We start from the raw sequence: 19,933 nt of genomic DNA on the forward strand, positions 1-19,933 counted from the left end.
CGTAATATTTCAGAGAAACAATCAGGCACGACTCCATATCTTGTTTACTCCTAAAGCAATAAAATGCCAATTTTTTTATTTTTAAAAAAATCTATTTTACCGAAGATCTTCACAAGCAATCTTTCTGTTCTTGCTAAGTGGAACGATTTAAAAATATATGAGGTTGGGCGGGGGAGAGGAGTCATGTGGAGGTGTTTTTTTTTTAATTCATGTGCACTATGCCCCAGGTGCATAATGCAAAAGACTTTGTAGGAGAAGCAACTCACATTTGGATTTCTCCAGGAAGGCTGTGCATTGCATACTTTAGCTCTTCAGTTCAAAGCAAGATATTTTAAGCCTGGGAACACAGCAACATGCCAGCCTAAGGTTTAAAGAACTACACTGCAGTGGTAGATGGGGATTTGGCCTTTGGTCAAAGACTGACTTGTAAATAGCCTATTCTTCTAGTAGTAGGGTAGCAGTATTTTAAACTTTCAGTGACTTTTATGCAGCTGTCCAGAGGGCATAATCAGATAGGCTTCCCATTTTTAAGAAAGCTCCACCAGGAGGACATTTACCAACAGAAGTTCCAGAGTAATTCAGTTTTAAGAAATTGTCTTCAGGCAGTGGGTGACCTGATCCCTTAATCCATTTTGAGGAACCATGCTCAGGTAAAATACCGGTTGTTTTATGTATTCTCTCTGCCTGATTTACTTTTATGTGTGTTTCTTTTGTTTGGATCCCCTGTCTTCCTCTGACAAAAAGCAGTGAAGTTTTGATCAGTAGGAAATCAGGGCACTGAATTCTTTCACATTTGTAAAATGGTGTCTCTGCTTAAATTGAATGTATGATTCATCCGAAGCTGGCTTAGAATATTATTGGGTCTTGAGTAAGCAGCATGTCTATTCTTTGCAGTTGGAAGAATGTATGCCTGTCAGTCCCATTAAAACACTATTTTTACAGTCCCTTTAACTATACACCAGAAGTACACTTTAAGATTTAACTGTCAACTGTAACCGAACTTGGCTTTTTAAAATAAAATATTATAATAATAATAAATTATTTTTGTTTGTTGAATGTAATCTACTGATTATTAATGGTGTATGTTTTCTTTGAGATTTACTCTTTTTTTACATTTTTAGAGCTAGTTTTGATCAACAAGATTTCAGCCTAATGAGGTACAGTCAGTTTAGATAGCTAAGTAAAAACGGTGGTCTTATTAAACATTAATTAAGTTCTGGTTTAGAAACCCTCTTGAAAAGTGTGACAAAAATCAGCTGGGGTGATGACATAAGTCAAACATGAAAAGACCTCCTTTAAGACTACATCTGTGCTGCCATATCTTTCTTATAATTATTTTCAGTTTCCATTTCCTGATATTGTGGGCTCAATCCAGCCAATGTTAAGCAACATAAAGTCCCATTCGTCTCAGAAAGTCAGTTCAGCATGTGCCCAGATGTCTCCCACGAAATAAATGAGATTTAAAAGTTATTAACTTTGGCTGGAATACGCCCAGTGTTTCAGTGAATTCTGTCATGCTTTCAACTTTGAGCTTCTAACATTACATAATCCATGGTGGCTTTGGCTAATGGGAGTTGTAGTCACCCACTTTCTTTTTATTCAAGTGAGGAAAATGTGTGGTTTATTTATTTATTTTTGCACACAGCATGTGCTATCCTTCTGCAGTATAATGCAGGGTGTTCTCATAAATGGCTAAATACCTAAACAATGTACCGTACAACTTCAGATATACAAGGTTTTTATAAAAAAAATAATCAGATGGAACTGAAAGGTGCTGATTGTGTCAACAACTCAGATGGGGATTTCCAAAATTATTCATGATCCCCACAAAGCATTTAGTGCTAGCGCTAAGGAACATAGTGGCGAGGTTGGCAAAACACCCATTTTCCTACAACACAGTCTGGAAGCTGAGGACAGATTGCAACAGGATGCCAAAACAACCAAAAATTAAATGGAGATTGTAGAAGGAATAAGCAATCTTTACTGGGGGGCTGGGGGAGCATGTACCACACACAAATTGGCCTAGTTAGCTTTAAAGTTACTTAAATTACCTTTTCTATCTTGTTTGTAGAACAAATTCAGAACCGTGTGTGTGTGTGTGTGTGTGTGTGTGTGTGTGTGTGTGTCTGAGACTATTAATGTCTCAGATTTGGTGGCTGTCAAGCATGCAAATGCTGGCAATCCCACACATATTTGTGAATGCCCAAAAATTCAAAGATGCATCAGTGATGTTGATAATACACTGTTGAATGTTAATAATGCCCACTGCACGGGCATCTGTGAAAGCTATTCATGTCAATATGAAGGACAGCGAAGAGGAGAAGAGATGATTAAAACCTTAAGTCAAATAATTGGCAGGAGGTGTTGTGGCTGTGTAGGTGGATCAAGGACTAACACAGAGTCAATTGTGCACATTTGGCCTTGGCTTGTTTCAGCTTGCATCTGCTAGTTATTTTGTATCCAAGCAATTTGTGTGTTTGTTGTACAGTCTCTCTTGTGATTATTAGACACTTAATGCTAATCTTATCTAGAAAGAAGAAGACAAGATATATGCAGAACATGGAATTAATTCTTTTCATGTTTTGTAAAGCACAGAACCAGCCCAAGACATTTTGCCACCTGAGGCAATGGACAAGAAAGCACTTCTCCCCAAACCCTTGTACAAAGGCCAACCAGGTTGACAGCTGAATCTTACTTCAATACTGGCCGCACATGAAGATCCCACACTGGCTATCCAGAAAAATCCCCTGGTCTTGTGCTTGATCCGACAAAGTCCAGCAATCTTGATCTGACAAAGAAGAGCTGGGTGTCGGGGGCTGAAGCGGGCTGTTTTAAATCCCCCAGGAGTGGACCTGAGGGAACCTTCATTGTTCCTTCAAGCCCACCCCTGGATAGCCCAGCCCCCCAGGCCAGCCTGCCATTTGCCAATTCATCAGGCTGTCACAGAGCAGGATTTCAAGCCAGCAGCAAGAGCCAAAGCTCATGCTCTAGCAAGGATCAGACCCTGACACACAGCCCTGCATCGTCAGCAGGAGGAGAGGCGCTAGCCATTCTGCAAAGCCGCCACACCCCTAAAAGGGGGTAAGTGGACTTATACAAAGGCCAACCAGGCTGACAGTTGAATCTTACTTCAACATGGGTGATGGGACAGCATTTCCCACCTCACCTCAGGGCTGAAGGCTAGTTTAGGAAGAGTAGGGCAGGCTATATAGCATTTCCACATGGCTCTTACTGTTAAAGCTCTTCATGGCCTGAGACCCCCATTCTCTCAGATACCACCTCTCCTTATATGAGCCCAGATACTCTTTGCATCTTGCTCCATGTGTCCAGACTGCTTGAAATGCTATCTGTGGTAAGGATCTTTACCATAGCTGCTGACAGGCTGTGGAATGACTCCATTGGTGGAACTTGAAACAGGTCTGTTCGTTCAGCTTTTCAGGCTCAATGCACAATGTACATCCTCTGAACAGCATGGGGCTGCTATGTGGGCATTATTTGAGGCCCTGTGTTTCTGCCGCTGTTGATTCTATGGTATTTATTTATTATTGCTATTAATGCTACTTTTAATGTTTATGAACTGCTGAAAGCTGACTTGAGCCTTGGGTGGGTAAGATATAAATGCTTTGAACAGATAAATAACGAAATACATGTGTTGCCTTACACCTCAGAAACTATCATGTATACCCAGATGTTGAAAACAGCAAATAGGTGCTGTGCTGCTGCAAGAAAAGAGCTGCTCTTAAGAGGGAACACTTCAGTGGTCACTGGTAGTGGTGCAAGGGGAAAAGATGTTCGGGTGCTCTGGTGGACCAGCCTAAAAGAATGGCAGGGAGGCCAGCCAATCTCATAATATGGACTGGTCAGGGTATTGTGTGTCCACAAACAGTCTCATTGGAATGGTCCTCTTCCTGGTTGCCTCTCCAGACACCAGTTGCCTCTGCTGGCCTCAGTCAATAACATGAGCCTGTAGCTCCATTAAAAACAATGAATGGGCATGTTTGTGGGGGTCGGGGGTGTTAAGGGAGGGGTAGTACTTCTGGTGGGGGACACATTGTGCTCCTTCTGGGGCTGTTTGTCCACCTCTGGTCCCCACCCTCCATTCAGCTCCCACCTGTGGCTCCTAGAAGCTGTCAGCATGTGACAGCAGCCACACCCTGGGAATGGCTTTGACTGGTTGCCTAATCCAGGTGAGGGTAGCTGATGGGTCTCAAACGTCCTGTGAGTTAGGGACTTCTCTGCATGCAGAGACACATAATTACTCTATGAGTTAGTGTTCATGCAAAAGCGCAATGAAGTTCCTCCTGCATGACCAACTTTTTGTTTGATTCTAGCATGTTTTCAGGAATCTTATGATTGCCAAGATAATTGATGCCATGACTTTTATTTCCCCCTATCCTATCCATAATTACACAGAAACAAATCCAACCATGGGAGCTGATTTTTTGGAAGTGACACGTAATTGATTGATCGTTTATTGGAGCTTTTCCTCATAAGCACTCACATGATTGCAACCTAAGCCATTTCTTCCTCTTTAACTGTGGCTGTGTAGTTTCTCTCCCATTATTTACTCCAAAATTATAAAAGCAATGCAGTGCAAATCTTTAGATACTGTAATAACCCAGAAACCTTCTTAAATACAAATAAATGGGTGGCCTGCTGTTTGCTTTTGTCATACTCATTTACCTTTCTTTACCTTATCTAAAAAGGTTGAGTAGGACAAAATATTAAAACACAATTACAAAAGCCATTATGAAAGCTATAACGGTCCTCATTCAAAGTCTCGGCAGCTTTTCTATGGATTCATATCGGTCTACAAAAGCTTTTCATTCTCCCCCAACCTGATGAGGCAAGAGGTAGTTAGCAGAATATACAGTAATGGAATGGGAAAAGAATGTGATGACCAAACAATATTGGTTGGTTTCAGAATAATCTACTCCTTGTGCTGTTACTTTTTGTTTCATTTGTGCAACATAAACACAGTTTATGGACAACTGTGTGGTGAATTTAAAACCCCAGAGCTCACTTCCTATTGCAGATAATGGATCGTTAATTGCTCACTGATAAAGATTGAGGCCCCAACACCTGCAAACTGCAATAATAGCTGTATTTCATACATATGCATAGCAGTTGGACAGGTAGCAAAATAGCAACATTAACAGTAAAATCATATTCAATAGGGTTTATGTCACGTTATATTTTGCGAAAAATGTGTATGACCACTGAATCAGACATACTTCCTTTTATGTTTTGTTGAATAGTACTTTAAATTGCAGAATTAAATGCTCAGAGCAGAAACCTTGTCAGTTGCAGTGTCACTGAATCAAATGCTATAAAGATGAAGTAGCCCTGCTGTTCTTTCTGTCAAAGCCTTCTGGCTATACTTCACAATTTGTACCTTTATTTGTTCCTCCATTTCGATTCCGCAAATGAAATGTTGAAGCAACAGCATGTGCTGTGAAACACAGAAAGTAAATAGAAGGACCGAAGTTAGGCAGAGGTGGAGGAAAATCTCAATATGAACGACTGATGTTCCCAATTCTGCAAATAAAACATTTTCTAACATACTTAAAGGAAGATGGGAAGTGTAGGTGTAAAATACATTTTACAAAGCCAGTGCAGATCTTCTCTTGGGACCAAACTAGACATGGCATTATTCTTATCACTTAGCTTTGCACTATGACAGCTAGCATGATTTTATTTAACAAATAGGAGCTTAAACCAGATCAAGGCCATGGAGGGGGAGTTTTAACCCTTTGCTCCCAGCGCAGTCCCAATCTAAATGTGGAGTGGAGTGCAGACCCTCCAAGTGTCCCTGTCTTCCAGGGACAGTCCCAGATTTGCAGAAGCCATCCCAGTTTCTGATTTGATGCTGGAATATCCTGCTTTTCCTTAGGACATCCCTATTTTCATCAGATAAATGCTGGAGAGTATGGTAGGACATTCCTATTTTCATCGGAGAAATGTTGCTGGTTATGCAACCTCCGAGCCAAGGAGATACAGTAAGTAACTATGCAACCTTTAGAAGACATCTGAAGGTATAGGGAAGTTTTTTTTTAATGTTTAATGTTTTATTATTTTTATATATACCGGTATGTTGGAAGCCACTCAGAGTGACTTGGGCAACCCAGTGAGATGGGTGGGATGTTGTTGTTGTTGTTGTTGTTGTTGTTGTTGTTGTTGTTGTTGTTGTTTGTTTGTTTGTTTTTTTTTTTTTTTTAGGGTGTCACTATTTTCATTAGAGAAATGTTGAAAGCTTTGGCAGTGCCCCACACTTGAAGTTCATAACAGGAAGATATTTGAGGAGTTGCTTCTCAAACTACAGGCCTGTCTGCACTCCTAACCTCATATTTATTTGTTGTTGTTTTTTAAACACCTCCTCCATGATCTCAAAAAAGAGCATATCAGAAAGTGAGTTCTGTATGGAAATACAGCTTTTTAGCACAGAGGATCAATGTGGACTTCATGCAGGGACTCTTGGTGTCAGGTGTATGTGATGCTTCACTACTTACCCTACTTTTATGCACTAGGCAGAAACATTGTAATTTACTGCCACATGTTTAGAACCGCTACAAAAAAAGGGAATTTGGAACTAAATTTTGGATGCAGTGGAGGGATCCCACCAATATTATATTTGGTCAATTTTGTTCAATCTCTGGTATCTAAAATGGCATTTACCCCAATGAGATTTCATTGCCCTCATTGTTGTCATTTTTATCAGAAACTGGCATAAAGGAGAGAGAATTGAGTGAGGTATCTTGCTTCTTGCATACTCCAAAACCTTTGGTGGTCCAAAGGAGTGAGCTCCCCATCACTCCTTAGCATTCAGTGCTCTACTGATGCAGCAGCCAACCATCTGAGAGTCAATCATCTTTGATGCCTTCCCACATGGATGGAAGCTATGTGTCAATGATGCATCCACATGGGTGGGGCCAATTGCAAGGCTCTTTCCCATAGACTCATTGTGATGTCTATTAGAATTAGCTTGACCATTCTGTTGGGGGAGGCACACAAACTACCCACAGCCACAGGACAGCACATTACAGGAATGTGAATCCCACCTGTCTGGAGGCTGCATCTACAGGACATGATATTCAATGGAGGTGGAGGTGGCAATGCTCAAAACCAGAGACAAACTAAAGATATTGTGTCATCATTAAACATAGCAGATTGCACTATATTTCTTCCCTTTGGTTACAAAGTGCTCTTGTAAGGGGGGGAAGCTCTAAACAATTACATTTCATTTTGTGAAATAAAAATAGCATTTTGTATTTGGTTGCTACGATTTCTTTTAAGAGAAGGAGCTCTTTATCTTCAAAAACGGGAACAAACATCTCTGCAAGTCAATTGATTGTATTTAAACTTTATTTTCAAAAGCATTAAAAGTAACTCTGGCACAGAGAATAAAAAAAAAATGCCAGCGCTCTTGTATGAACCCATTTCTGAATGCCAGGTACCTGAACCACATGCACAGATCAGAATTAGATTTCTTTTTCAGGTGTTGTAGGCACAATTTTAGGTTTTGGGCCATTGTCTGAGATTTGTATAGCCTATGCATTGTGAAAAATCATTGGAAAATGCAAAAATGAAAATCTAACTTCAGAAAAGCATTTTGCACAGGCTAACACCTAGGCTAATTCTTAGTCCAGAGAATACCAGTAAATAATACACATAGTTCACAATGTGGGAGCATTTTAGGTATTCAATCTGCATTTTAAACTTGGCTGTAGATGTTCTGCTAGGTGCCGTGGTTTTAATACCTTATTGGCAAAGAGGCAGTGTAGACATTCAAACAGCGTATTAGTAACTGACTTAAGCCTATCAGCGTATGCACACACACACACACACACACACACACACATATATATATATGAGTGCTATCCGTAGGATTCAGAGTGATGCTGATCATTCACACAATAGGTAGGGAAAACCTAAAGAAATCCCCAATGAGAAGCTGCTCCTATAAATTACATGAGCTGTTTCTTCTCATCCTTTTATTATAGTAAAGTTAAGCATTACCCAAGGGTAATGTGCTGGCTGCAAGGATGAAACATGCCTAGGCATGTTCTGAAGCAAAAGACACAAGTGGATCTTGTTAATTAACACTAAATATCTGCATCACTGAAGACCAGCAACATACATAAATTCATAGGGTTGGATCCCAACAAAGTTTGTTGAATTTAGGTCTCACTAAAATCAGTACAGGGACCCAGGTGGCACTGTGGGTTATACCACAGAGTCTAGGGCTTGCTGATCAGAAGGTCGGCGGTTCGAATCCCTGCCATGGGGTGAGCTCCCGTTGCTCGGGCCCTGCTCCTGCCCACCTAGCAGTTCAAAAGCACGTCAAAGTGCAAGTAGATAAATAGGGACTGCTCCAACAGGAAGGTAAATGGCGTTTCTGTGTGCTGCTCTGGTTTGCCAGAAGCAGCTTTGTCATGCTGGCCACATGACTCGGAAGCTGTCTGCGGACAAACGCCGGCTCCCTCGGCCTATAGAGTGAGATGAGCTCCGCAACCCCAGAGTCGGACAAGACTGGACCTGATGGTCAGGGGCCCCTTTACCTTTACCTTTTTAAAATCAGTGCAGTGGTACTTCTGGTTAAGTACTTAATTCGTTCCGGAGGTCCATTCTTAACCTGAAACTGTTCTTAACCTGAAGCACCACTTTAGCTAATGGGACCTCCCGCTGCCGCTGCGCCGCCAGAGCACGATTTCTGTTCTTATCCTGAAGCAAAGTTCTTAACCTGAAGCGTTATTTCTGGGTTAGCGGAGTTTGTAACCTGAAGTGTACTTAACCTGAGGTACCACTGTGGTACAAGTTAGTCATCATTTACATCATATGGAATGAAGTCCCATGTGTATCAGTCCGGATGAAGTGGATCCAACACACCAAAACTAGATAAACCTGTTCATGCAACTTTTGCAAGCACACTATGGGGAACAAAAGAAGCAGCCATAATTAACACAACCATCTTCATGCTGCTGCTTCTTGACAGGTCCCATCAGTCTGTAGATTAAGGAATTCCAGCATTATGGTCAGATATTTTGGAATACACTGGTTCTGAGGAGGAAATAAATGTTAGCAATAAGGAACATTAAAGGAAAGTGCCAGGGCTATAAATGCTGCCTTGAAAAAAACTGATTCCTTTACTCCAGCAGAGTGGTGGCATTATATGAATTAAGTTATCATTTCATCTTTAATAATCATGTGGCCTTTAAGGCAAAACCAAAAAAGAGAAGACACAATATAACCATGAAGACATTGTCTGTTGCCTTATTTTACACTTCACCCTTAAAAAAATATTTCTGACAGATGACTTGATTTCAGTTGTTGGGTAAAATAAAGCATATAACTCAATTCAGATGTAATCTGTGTAAAATTTACTTGAGCGGATTGACATAATTTAAGTTCCTGGCTTAACCCAGAGTCAAGAAACAGCAGGTATGAGTCACCCACTATTTGACTGTGTGTGGTGATTTCCGATAAGTAAGGCGTGAATCCAGTAAGTGTTTGTGCTTTTGATGTTGATTTTTGACCTTGTGGAATGTAACTAAATCATACACACACACACACACACACACACACACACACACACACACACACATATATATATATATATATATATATATATATATATATATATATATATATATCCATGTATGTATAAAGACTTCTTAGTGCATTTTATGTGGGCCCAGTTGGTGATTGAGAGGAAGATGGTATTCCCCTCATACTGAATAACAGTTGGAAAGTTAGAAGTAATGACATACAAAATATATGTGTAGTGATTTTAATAACAAGAGAAGTGTGTACATGAGGGGAACTGAATCCTCTTCCTTTAGCATAAAGGCACCACCTATTAATTCAATGAAGTTTCTGCAGAAGAATTTCCCAGAAGTTCTGAATAATGTGTTCATAAATAAGGAGGAGTCATTTTCACAAACACTTACGGAAATCAGACTAGTTATATTTTCTAAATATGAATATTGTATCTAACATTTGGTGATGTCAGTTGTTCTATACACATAATAACTTAAACTAGCAACAAGTAAAAAAATGTGGAAAAGAAAAAGATGGGATAGAGATTACATAGTGATTTTTGGGTTGTAAGCAAGTAGAGCTAGATATTCCTTCTTCTTAAGGTTTTTCTTTTTTAATCATTTCATTTTTTTTAAAGGCATCAAAATCTGGGCTGCATTGTCACCACTGATGAAACATCTGTTTTCCTGTTGCTTTTGAGCAAATTCTTAATACTTAAAGGCAGTTCAGTTTCTATCAACTGAATCCTCTTGGAGTTTCCAGATTGTATGGCTAGCAAGTCATTGGCATATCCTGATGCCTTTTGCTGCTTATGAATTGTGCATTCTGGTTCTTCTCCTTAAAGCACTGTGATAGATCATTATTGGGTATGCATGGAAATCGTCATAAAACAAACTGAAAACTACCTACCACCATTCCTCCTACAATGGGGCACTTGACAATTGTCCAAATTGGTCAAAAAGAAATTTTGCCATGTTGAAGAGTGGCAGTCTTGAAAGTGATGTTTACTTAAGCCAGGAGTAGCTACCTTGGTGCCTTCCAGATGTTGAACTCCAGTTCCCATCAGCCCCAGCCAGCATTGCCAGAAAGAAGTCAGGGATGGAAATGGTAGTCCAACAACATTTGGAGGGCACAACCACTGGCTAGCCCAATTTAAATAATGTGTTACAATATATTAGCAATGGTATTGGAAGTCTAGAATTAAAGAAGTTTGCTGTTGATGGAAAAACTCAGTCCAGTGTACTCTATCACAGATTTGCAAATACGGTGCTGTCATCTCTCAGACAGTCTAGTCTCATTATCATGTTCCAAGTTTGGTTGTTTGAGTCAGCGGTCTTGGTCCATGTGAGCAGCTGTTCAGTGATACTAAGTCCTACAGATGCTTTCTGCAGGAGAAGCTCAGCAGCAGTTGCTCTTATCACTTTTGCCCCAGCAGTAGTCACCTACAATAGTCACTCCATTGACAAATCAAGAGGAATACAATGATAGCAGCTCTGGAATACATTTTTGCATGTTTAAAGATGAAATTACAAACTTAATATACATATGCAGAACCCTGAGATTTTGACTAAGCAGATTAGTGTGAAGAAAGCTCCTTACTGAAAGAACTCTTTTGGCGACATATGTTAAAATGCTGCTACAAAACCCCACAGGGGTTAAAAACTTTTAGAAATAATTAATTCATAGAAGAAACATACCCTTTGCAAATCAAATTCCTCTCCAAAAGATCCCTAATGTAATTTATTCATTCTCTGGGCAAGAGAGAGGCTAACATTTGAACTTTTATCAGACAAAACTCTGGATTATTTGTATACTACCTGCCTTTCAACAACCTTACAGTAGTATTGATTGCCTAGTAGCAGTGCTTTTTTTCTTAAAAAATGTTTAGGGGTACAGTGGTACCTTGGTTTAAGAACAGTCTTGTTTATGAATGATTCGGTTTACGAACTCCGCAAAACCGGAAGTAGTGTTCCGGTTTGTGAACTTTACTTCGGTCTACAAACAGAAGCTGAACAGTGGAAGGGCACCGGCGGCGAGAGGCCTCATTAGGGAAAGTGTGCCTCGGTTTAAGAACGGATTCGGTTTAAGAACGGATTTCAGGAACGGATTAAGTTCATAAACCGAGGTACCACTGTACTCTTATTTTGACTCAAGAAAATCAACAGGAAAGGAAATAAAGCTGCCATCAGAGGTGGTAACAACAAAACTGACCAATCACCAGGCTAGATTGCAACTCCTACTTCACACATTAATCGCTTGCTTCCATCTGAGACTCAGGAAACACTGTGACAGGAAATGAAGCCGCCATCGGGGGTAGCAACGGAACTGATGATTCACCATGCTAGAGAAGAAACTAATTTTTTAAAAAAATAGTTTCTTCTCCCGTTAGATTCACAAAATGCTTTGGGGTATGTGTACCCCTGCGTCCTCCCATAAAAAAGCACTGCCTAGTAGTACTGAGTGCCTAAATGAACTTGAGGATGGAGCCAGGAGGCGTATTTTGTTTGTTTCTATACTCCTAGTATTGAGGAGATGAAAAGTTGCCCTATTCTCAATAAAGTATTCTTAGGACTTCATATCATTCTGATTCAGGAACAGAGAGGAATGTGAGAAATCAACATTGTATTCAAACATAAAGTTCAAAATTCGCCACACTTATTAACTTTGCTTCTATCCAGCCTTTCTACTCTGTGTGTTGACAAAAGAGTAGCACAAATGTTGCCAATGATACTTGGGAATGAAATGGGATTCAGTTAGATAGCTTATTGCTATACTGTACTGTACAACAGACTCCTGGATTTTGATGAGCTGTTCTCCAGCATCATGCTGATGCAACTGGACCTATTGTTCAGGAAGACTTCCACATAATATGAAAATTAGTAATTTAATTCCTCTTCTTTTTGGTTGTCCTCAATGCATTCTATAAAATAGCTGTGCCCATCATAAATTTGAGAGCTTTGCCCTTTCCTGGAAGAAATGATATTCAAAATTAGCACAGAGCATCAATATAAATGCAGCCTTTATTTGGACAAACAGAGGAGGTGGACTGATCATCAAGGTGCAGACCCCAAACTCTTGTGGATTGTTCATCTTCTAGAGCAGGCATGTCCAACAGGTAGATCGTGATTTACCGGTAGATCACTGGACATCTGCGGTAGATCACTGGTAGATCATTGGCTCCCCCCAAAGAAGCTGAACAACTGTGGCTTCCCTAAAAAAAAGCTCAACGTTTTACCTCATCCCTGAAAAAACTCAACAACTTTGACCTGAACCCCCAGAAAGGGGGTAGATCACTGCCAGTTTTTAACTCTGTGAGCAGATCCCAGTCTCTTGGAAGTTGGCCACCCCTGTTCTAGAGTATAGCCACTGACCTTGATGGTTGAACTGTCAACAGCATTGCTGAAACATGGAACAGCAAACTGACCTTTGAAGCAAGATTTCTCTTCCTCTGATTCACAAGCACAGCTCTGCCTGGTTTACAAAGGAGCGAAATAGGAAGCAGACAATTAGGCCTGCTTCTAACACCAAGGACAGACCCTACTTTTGCTGTTGTGAATTACCTTTGCACCTACACAGTCCTTCCTATCAGCATATACTGTTCTTTGTTATTACAGCCAAACCACAGTTAGCCATCAAAGCAAAATCAACTGTTTTAACAAACATGAAGGCTTTTGGGAGGAAACTCTACTTGTTTCCCTGATCAGCTAAGATCCCTTTTTCTTTCTGGAAAGGTTTGTGGAATGGCTGGTCATTCTGTGTCATTTGGCATCTAGATCCTACTATTTTCACATTGAACATATGCTGTCCTGACTTTCAAGTTACCGGTAGATTTGTCACTCAGGCTGTACATACAGTATTACAGTAAAAATCTTCACTTAGATAGTAATTGCATCATACTGATAATGTTAGATCTTCCTGGTGGTTTTGATACTTCTAATCACATAGTACTGGTATTGAGTCTATGCAGTATATGAGAATGGTGTTTGTTTAAGAAGCACGCAAGTTGGCTTCACCCACCATACTGCATTTTATGACTGCTGCATTGTATTGGAACGATTGCTTTGCATGTGGAAGGTCACAGATTCAGCTCCTAAAAACTCCAGGATGAGCCAATCAGCACAGACAATACTAAGCTAGATAGACCAATTGCCTGATGGGTTATATGGCAGCTCCCTAGGTTTGCGTATGCAGGCCGTGTAACTGATGGGCCCCAAATGAGGCAGATTTGGCAGAGTTATAAGGGGAAACCTCGTAGTTATAGTCACTGGCACCTGAAATTCCTATTCTGTGCCAAAAAATATGCATATGTTCAGGTTCACCTGAATAGAGCTGTGAGGCATATTAATAAAAGTATCTGCCTGTATCGTCAAGACACTGTACCATTATCTGACTGTATTTTTAATATAGCCCCCATAGAGAAAAAAATAGAATTTGCTTTAAGCAGCAGCAAAATCTGGTATTGTGGGTGAGGATGGGGGTGTTACAGATAGTATATTTTCTATTTTCTCTTTGAGAAATTGTGTTTTTTAAAATACCGATATATTCCGTTTATATTCAGCCCCCCAACCTCTGCAGATTATGTTAGCCTGAAGCTCATTGAAATTCTAAAAGAAATTGCCTTTCTGGGTATTTCCTGTTAAAATGCTGTAAGATTGCTCATTCTCTTGATATTTTAGTGAACAACGAAATGATGGCAACATGAAGATTCTGCTTCTGGAAAGGCAAAGGATTCTATTTAACTTCTGTCAGGTTGTCCTAAAGGAATTCTGCATGATAATATTTATTTCTTCTGGGAGACATTCTAGATGTGAATAGAAGGGGATTGGGCACCGGGCAATGATGCAGAGGCAGCTGTGAGCACAAGTACCATATTTTATTGCAGTTGCTAAAGTAACAGCATCCCTCCCCTCCAGTATAGCCAAGAAGAGGCATATAAAGCGAGTTCAACTTACACATGCTGCACCCTTTCCTTTCAGCATCTTTCAAATTGTTTTAATGAAATCCCTGTTTTGTGAAATCGAATACATTTCTCCGCCATATATCACAAGCAATTGTGCCTGTGTGAAAGGGTGAGAAATCAGGCCAAACAGAATAAAGCCCTAACGTATATTTATCTGCTGATTCCGAACAGCAGGAATACTGCCAATATTCTTTCAGCCTCCTTTATTATCCTTCGTTCCACTTTGTAGAAGTGTCAAAACACCAGAGGAGTAGCTAGGTTAGAATGTAGAAGGCAGAAAACACAGATAAAGGCTGAATGTGTGAATGGACTTCATTGAAAAGCACTGTGGAAGAGATGCAAAAGTTCTATATGTGCTTTTAAATATGTGCTTGCCCCATTTATTTATTATTTATTTGAATGATTTTCATCATGGCTCCCAGAGCAACTTATAGATCACTGTTTAAAGACAAAAAACACTCCTTTTCTAAACAGACACAACAACAAGGGAAATCGATTCCACAGATCAAAGCAGTTGAGTGGGAATAAACAGTGTAAGGTGTAACATAAAACAAGTAGCATAAAGCATTGAAAAATGTGTGCTTTGCATTAAAGGTACATGCAATTAAAAGGCAGAGTTTTTCAAAAAATCCACCCAAAATCGGATGGAACTATGATTGAACAGAAATGAAACTAAAGTGGAATGGAATAAAGCTGTTCAGTCCATTCCAAACTTCCTTGGAATGTCCAAGAAATATCTCTCCTGGCCACAGAAGCCAGGGACTGGGACTTTCAAGTGATTCCTGCCTGTCAAATATGGGGGTGGAGGTGGAATTCCAATTCACTCAAAAATTAATTAGCCAAGCCATTTCCCAGTTTTAGAGGAAATGGCTTTGCTTATTTCTGAACGAACCCAATGTGAACCACTGGTGACTCACTCATCAAAACATTACCTTCAGAATCTTTTGCTTCAAGCTAGACCGTACATTATGAAGGTACCTGATGCCCACACACACCAGTATCACAAATTTGCACAGTCTTTGTCGTTATGTAACTCCTTTTCGGCGCAGCAAAATAGCCATAAGTTCAAAGCTGTTAATTAAGAGTTACTAAGCTACCGTAGAGTGGTCACATTGTAATAGTAAAATTGGCACATTTGATACCAGCAACGAATAGCACAATATAACACACATGCTGTATTTAGGACATAGCCTCTCTTCACAAACACACAAGGAGGAAGCAGATACTTCGTATTTCCAGGTGGAGGGTATTTTATTATTTATTTATTTCATAAAATTTATACACCACTTGATTGTAAAACAAACAAACCCTCAAAGAGGATCTGAAATACATGTTGATCAAGCTATAAAAGACTGAAGGGGAACAAAATCTGGAAGCTATCTCGAGTCTAGTAGATACAATCAACCCCCTTCTTCTTCGCAACCTTAGCCAGTTTTGAGTGATACTTCTGTTATTTAAGGGACCGCCTCTCCTGGTATGTCCCATGTAGGACCTTAAGGTCCTCAAGTGATAATCTTTTGGAGGTCCCGAGCAACAAAGATGTTAGGTTGGCCTCAACTAGGGCCAGGGCCTTCTCAATATTGGCCCCGACTTGGTGGAACAGCCTATCACGGGAGACCAGGGCCCTGCGGGATTTGCCATCTTTCCGCAGGGCCTGCAAGACGGAGCTGTTCCACCTGGCCTTTGGGTTGGTTTCTGTTTAATATTTATGCTTCATCTTTTATTGGTGGGTTATTTTGAAATTGAGACCTGCAGTTTTAATTGAATTTTAAATTTGTATTTTAATCTGTTATTTTAAATTGATCGTTTTTATGTTTTTTGTTGTGATTTTAATTGATGTTAGCCGCCCTGAGCCCGGTTCTCTGGCTGGGAAGGGCGGGGTATAAATAAAATTATTATTATTATTATTATTATTATTATTATTATTATTATTATTCCAGGATGCTCAATTTCCTGCATCAAGATCAAACTTTGATAAGACAAACTCTCTGTGGAGCACATTTAGTAGCAACACGGGCAGCAGTAGTCCTGTTGCTGCTAGTATAGCTGTTGTTGTTAAGCTTTTAAATGCACTACATGCTCTGTGCCCTGTGCTGAAGTAAAATATCTACTTAGAGCATGGTTAACATGCTGTTTCCTTAAATTTAACAAATCAAGACTGATTTGCTCACTGCAAAAATGTGTGGAGGATTTTCTTTTCTTTTCCTTTTCCTGTTCACTGTCATTAATAATATGCTGAGTCATGTACTTATGGGTTTTTCATCTGTTCTGTAGGCCTTGTAGTTTTTCCTTGCATGTCTGCTAGCTTTTTCCTTTAATTATCCGTACATTGTTGTTTTTGGCAAGGCTGCACTTTCCATCTTGAAATGTTTACCTTCCAAAAAGGCCTCTCTCCTTCTTATCTTCATTGGCTTATTGATATTTCCTGTTCCAACAACTCTCTTCCTCCCCAAATGCTGCGTAGGAACATTAGCCTCTCGTCAGCCATATCCTCACCTTCACAGCTCACTTCTCTCTCTCTCTCTCCCCCCCCCCCACACACACACATTTATACCACATATTTAAAGCAGTATAAAGGTAAAGGGACCCCTGACCATTAGGTCCAGTTGTGTCCGACTCTGGGGTTGCGGCGCTCATCTCGCGTTAATGTCTGAGGGAGCCGGCGTACAGCTTCCAGGTCATGTGGCCAGCATGACAAAGCTGCTTCTGGAGAACCAGAGCAGCACACGAAAATGCTGTTTACCTTCATGCCAGAGCGGTACCTATTTATCTACTTGCACTTTGACGTGCTTTCAAACTGCTAGGTGGCCAGGATTAAAGCAGTATATAACCACTATAAAGTACCATGGCTTCCCGCAAAGAATTCTAGGAGTTGTAGTTGGCTAAGGGTGCTTAGAGTTGTTTGGAGACACACAGACACACCCCAAATTCCTCTCACAGAGCAACAATTCCCACAGTACCCTGTAAAGAGGGATTTATTTTTAAACCACTGTGTAGTACTGTGAGAGGAATAGGAGTCTCCTAACTCTCAGCACCCTACAACTCCCAGAATTATTTGAGGGAAGCCAAGACTGTTTAAAGTGGTATCACAGTACCTAAAATCTACAGTGTGAATGTGGCCTCTCTCTGCTCTCTTTTTTGAGTAACAAGCTATTTCCTCTCTCAGAAGATGTTTTTGGACTTGTTCCCAAATACCTCTGACATAAATTATGCCAGTTCTACCCTTGTGTTTCCAGTGGACAACCTTCCAGATGGGTTTCATCAACCTAGGCATTTTAGTCTGAAATCCTGGGTAGTTCTGAGTATGTAAATCATGTGCATTGCCATGGACAATGGTGATAGGATTGGTGAGCTTATCCCCACTGGTGATATGCTCCATGGAGCTTAGTTTTGACCCACAAGAAGCCTATTGCACTGGGTTGCCCCAGCTGAATCAGTTATATTTATTCACCCTCAATGAATTTTCAGTTGACTATATGTTGTTACATTCTTTAACGAAGCTAAGCTTTTTCTGGAAATCAGTTTAACTGATTGAGTCAAAACAAACAGGACTTATTAACTCTTGAAAGTGAACAGGTGAACACATCGGTAAAGCAATCCTATGCATGTTTAATCAGAATTTCAAGGTCCCATTGAGTGCAAAAGGCTTACTCCCAGGTAAGTGCACACAGAATTGATGCAGTCCTGGGGAAGTCTATAAATTATTTTAAGCAGTTTGGTGTTGATTTCTTGTTTGTTTGTTTGTTTGTTTGTTTGTTTGTTTGTTTGTTTATACCCCACCCATCTGGCTGGGTTTCCCCAGCCACTCTGGGTGGCTCCCAACAGAATACTCAAAACACGATAAAAAATCAAACATTAAAAACTTCCCTAAACAGGGCTGCTTTCAGATGTCTTCTAAAAGTCAGACAGTTGTTTATTTCCTTAACATCTGATGGGAGGGCATTCCACAGGGCAGATGCCACCACCGAGAAGGTCCGCAGAGCTGGACCTGTGTCCAGCCTGAACGATTGTTAATAAGTTAAAAAGTTAAGTAGCTCATTAAACAAAGCAGCAACATATCAGACCAAGCATATGAATCGCGGTACTGGCTCTTGGGACAGATGCTAACCCTAGCATTGAAAGAGCTTTACTTCCACCACGTTCTCTATAATAAGGGGTTTGCAGTAAATTGTTTAACACAGTGGTAGTCAATATAGAGTCCTCCATACATTGTTGAACTAAAAACCCACTCAATCCCAGCCAGCACAGCCAATGGTATGAGATTATGGAAGTTGGTGTCCAATATCATTTGGAGACCTATACAATCACCATTCCTGCTGTACGTTTTCTTAAATTGGGTCACAAGCCTATTCTCAAATGAAATTGCCTGTAACGGGTGACAACTTCAAAAGAAGGGAATTTTAGAATAGCATGCCTAAACATTTTACTATTATTATTACTCTGTGAGGAACATGGCCTTACAGGATATGGGATGGTAGAATCTGTATCATCAAACATATTCAGGAAAACAGATGTATCCTCTCAAATATTAATTTATTATTCTATCACACCAAGTTTTTAGTGCCTCGAGACAGCTAATATTGCATTTCCAGAAATGTCTATGAGTAAAAGTTTGTTCAGGTGTGAGTTCTTTGGATAACACATCACATTTTAAAAAAAAATTGAAATAATACAGAAAAGAAGTAGGTTTCAAACTTCCCTCTGTAGGCAAACTCTTGTGTGGGAAGAGATCTCAAAGTGCACAAGGAAATGTAATTATAACTCCAGCAATCTCCCATTTAACTTAAGAAAAGTGTTTAAAAATATGAGCAAAGGGGAGAAAAGAAAACATGTTTCAGGCAAAGGGGAGAAAAGAAAACATGTTTCAGGTGTGAAGTGTTCCACAATCTTTGTCCTTCAGTCTTCCCATTTACAGATAAGGAACTGAGATTAATTGGGTATGATTTGCCTGAGACTCCCAGTGAGATACAGACAATCCACATTTTGCATGGGGGTTACATTCCAGACCTCCACATATCAGTGGGACCCGTATTGTTCCACCCTGCCCCCATTCTACTCTTTAACTGACATTTTTGGGTCAACTCTGGGTTCAGTGCCATGCATGATCGCATGTCAATTGGACACACGTAAATCGGTCCTTGCCTGTAATACAGTTCTAGGTCCACATATTTGCCCCTAGCCAGCAAGGCAAATCTGAAAGCAAAATATTACATGCTCTTGCATAACTGATGTGGAAGGGCATGTGCATTCTTATCTGTGTAAGCCCCATGCAGCTGTCCAGATGTGGATTTTGATACAGAAGATGTGCAATCTCATAGGGACCATGGGCTGTTGCACACAAGTAGTTGCATCCAGCTAGAACTTGGATCTGAGCCACTATCTGCTCATCTGCTGCTATTCATATTTATGTAATTTGAAAATTTAAGGAAAAACAGG

General features: G+C 40.2%; 1 long non-coding RNA gene across 1 annotated transcript in view; it reads left to right on the forward strand.

Annotated features, from left to right (window-relative positions):
- The first annotated feature begins 267 nt into the window (after positions 1–267).
- The window catches only part of LOC117055054, a 65,880-nt gene continuing 46,214 nt past the window's right edge, over positions 268–19,933 (forward strand). Inside the window, exon 1 of the long non-coding RNA XR_004427573.1 lies at positions 268–650. This is a non-coding gene — a long non-coding RNA (uncharacterized LOC117055054). The remainder of the gene's footprint in view (positions 651–19,933) is intronic.

This window comes from Lacerta agilis, chromosome 11 (genome assembly GCF_009819535.1).
Source record: "Lacerta agilis isolate rLacAgi1 chromosome 11, rLacAgi1.pri, whole genome shotgun sequence".
In the NCBI taxonomy this organism is placed as follows: domain Eukaryota; kingdom Metazoa; phylum Chordata; class Lepidosauria; order Squamata; family Lacertidae; genus Lacerta; species Lacerta agilis.